Here is a 3,221-nt window from a genome sequence, read left to right on the forward strand (position 1 = left end):
CAAACAGAGGAAGATACAAGGCATTCTCCATTACCATTACTATCCAAGTGCAAAATGTTGTTGGAAGAATGTAGAACCACATACAGATCAGATAACAACAACTAAACTGCTCAAATAAAGAAAGTCCGCAGTCATGTAACCTGTCCTATACCAAAACCTGATCTTGTTATGACAATTTAATTGATAAGGTCGTGTGCAGAATCTTGTTAGCTCCAATTTGGTACCAAATTTGCTACCAAACACTCTAAATTCAGAGAGATTGATACCAGTATATGAAATTTGGTGCATTTTCAAAAGTTGCAAATTAAAAACGGACCACGCGGACCTGTACAGGTGAATGCAGAGCGCGACCATTGACAAACAACCGCTTGTATGGTCATATCGATTGCATCGTGCCCTAGTATTCATCAGTAAAGCACTGTAGCAATCCATGCGTTTTAAATTAACATTGAATAAAGCGCGTACTTGGGATAGTTGATAGGGGCCCATCGTTGACCACATTGCCACGCTAAGCAATTTCGACCGCGTGCATAGTTTTGATTTGCAACTTTTGAAACTGCACCAAATGCCATAAACTGGTATCAATCTTTGTCACTTTGGAGTGTTTGGTAGCAAATTTGGTATCAAACTGGAGATAACAAGATTCTGCACACGGCGGTATCAATCAAATTGTCATAACAAGAACAGGTTGTGGTGTAGGACAGGTTATATGACTGCGGACTTTCTTTATTTGAGCAGTTTATAATAAACACTTAAAGGAAACAGTAATTTCACGGATGCATGATGATGCATTGAAGATCATTCATAACCTCATTAATATACACGATGTGTTTAATCCAATCACCGATCATAAATCTCAAATACGCGACCCCAGTTGCAGGTCATTGAAAAAGTATAATGACCGCGTCTCGTGACGTCAGGCGCACAACAATGACCTAAAATTGTGACATTTCACCGAATTTTAATTGATTGGGGCCCCGATCCCCATGGATTTCTTTCATTATGCAAATGAGGGCGGCGAATTTAAAGATGGCGATAACCACTAAAAATAAATTGCACACAGAGAAACCCCGATGCAAAATATAAACAAGAAAATGTAAACAAAGAATGCAATTTTAGGAAAATATTTGTACATAGTAATCTTGTGTAACATTAATCAACTAAGTTTTGTAATAATTAAAAGGGCATTTCGTGATCCACAGCCTCATCCCCCCACTTTTCTCAAAAAAAGTTGAGATTTTTATATCACTGGAAACTTCTGGCTACATAATGTTTATGTACAAAATATTTCTTGTAGATTAATTCGTTTAGCAAAGATTTTATATTGTGAAATTTGAATTGCACCAGAACGAAATTACAACGTATTGTCTATGGCGCAGTGTAATACACATAATCATGCATAACTCGCAAACGCAATATCGGAATCAACTGAAATTTTAGGAATATGCTTTTTTCGTGGACATGTACAGAAAAATGTCATAAAAAGAGGATGCTAGGATCACGAAATACTCCTTTAATGTCAATAAAGATTTTTTTTTGAAAAATGAAACATGACTTCTGTGCCCGAATTTCCATGGTGATTGCTGATGTTTGATCTCTGCCGATACCGGCGGCTGACTTTCAGCTGAAGAACCGGCTGCACCGATACGAAGTTTAGAATCCGATGTGTTGTAAACATGGATTTAGAGGTTAATTTTAGCAATTTATGGGTTGATTTGGCGTATGATGATATAGTAGACACAATAGAAGCTATTGAGAGAGAATATGGTACGAACCAATCGGAAAATCAGCCCATTTCAGAACCAGTGACTACCACCGCGAGTACCCGGGCGAGTACCCCGGTCTTAACCATGACAACCAACAGCAACACGAAGTAGGGGATGCCAGCTAAGCAACCAAGATTTGCTGACACTACTGAAGCAGATCTAGTTAAACTAGAAAGTGCACATCATGAAAAGAATACTATGGACACAACAGCATGGGCAGTGTGGCTGATGAAGGGTAAATAAAACCAAATAAAGTATCAAGTTCACTTCCCAAGTCCAAATCCTCCCATCTCCGATACAGCCAGTACACGCACGTTGGTATATTAACGGTACCCACTGCACGGCGCGCAACAGCGGCTCGTTGTTGAGCTTGATCAAGGTTTTTCGTTTTATACCGGATGTGACCCTTGTTAGTTGTGATTTCTTACGACTAGTCCAATAAAATATCCACTTACTTGCAGACGTTTCGGAAACTGTCAGTTTCCTTTATCGATGCTATTGATGTAATGACGATCTGTATACAGCTGATGTTGACTGCTGCTTAGCAACTGAGTTGCCAGTTGCTTTCTTGTCAGTTATCAGATCGTCAAAAACGTGACTCAAGTTGTATTGCCCCTCGTCTCTGATTGTTTTCAACCACATGGTCTGTAATAGCCGACTTGCGGCAATGAAACCTCATTGCACACTTCGCAATCTCTTAGTACATCCAAAAGACAAGCGGGAACCCCATAATTCTACCGATGTGATATATTCCATTCCTTGCAAAAACTGTAATTCGAAACTTACATCGGGAGACAGGCAGGAAATTTGGAAAAAGACTTGTGAACATAAAACTGAGGCTGAGAAAATCGGAGACAACATCAAAACAAGAGCAACGAGAAAGGCATCACAGTCTGTCATCCACAAGTCGGCTATTACAGACCATGTGGTTGAAAACAATCATGTAATCGATTGGGATGAGGCTAAGATCGTGGGCAAAGAGAGCAACAGATATAAAAGGTGGATCAAAGAGGCAATTACCATCAGAAAGCGGGGCAACACCATGAACAGAGGCGAGGGGCAATACAACTTGAGTCACGTTTTTGACGATCTGATAACTGACAAGAAAGCAACTGGCAACTCAGTTGCTAAGCAGCAGTCAACATCAGCTGTATACAGATCGTCATTACATCAATAGCATCGATAAAGGAAACTGACAGTTTCCGAAACGTCTGCAAGTAAGTGGATATTTTATTGGACTAGTCGTAAGAAATCACAACTAACAATTCTACTATGAACAGTCCAGATGAATTTGTTCAAGAATCGGATGTGACCCTTTAATGACCTTTGACGCCAAATCTGTGTACACCCCATAGACACTGGGTAATAACAATGCATGTGTGCAAGTGGCGTCACTGTCCTACAGAATCTGTGGAAGAAGATGCATTTCAAAGGTATTTCGTTTTATACCGGAAG

The sequence above is a fragment of the Amphiura filiformis genome, chromosome 15, assembly GCF_039555335.1.
Source record: "Amphiura filiformis chromosome 15, Afil_fr2py, whole genome shotgun sequence".
NCBI lineage: Eukaryota > Metazoa > Echinodermata > Ophiuroidea > Amphilepidida > Amphiuridae > Amphiura > Amphiura filiformis.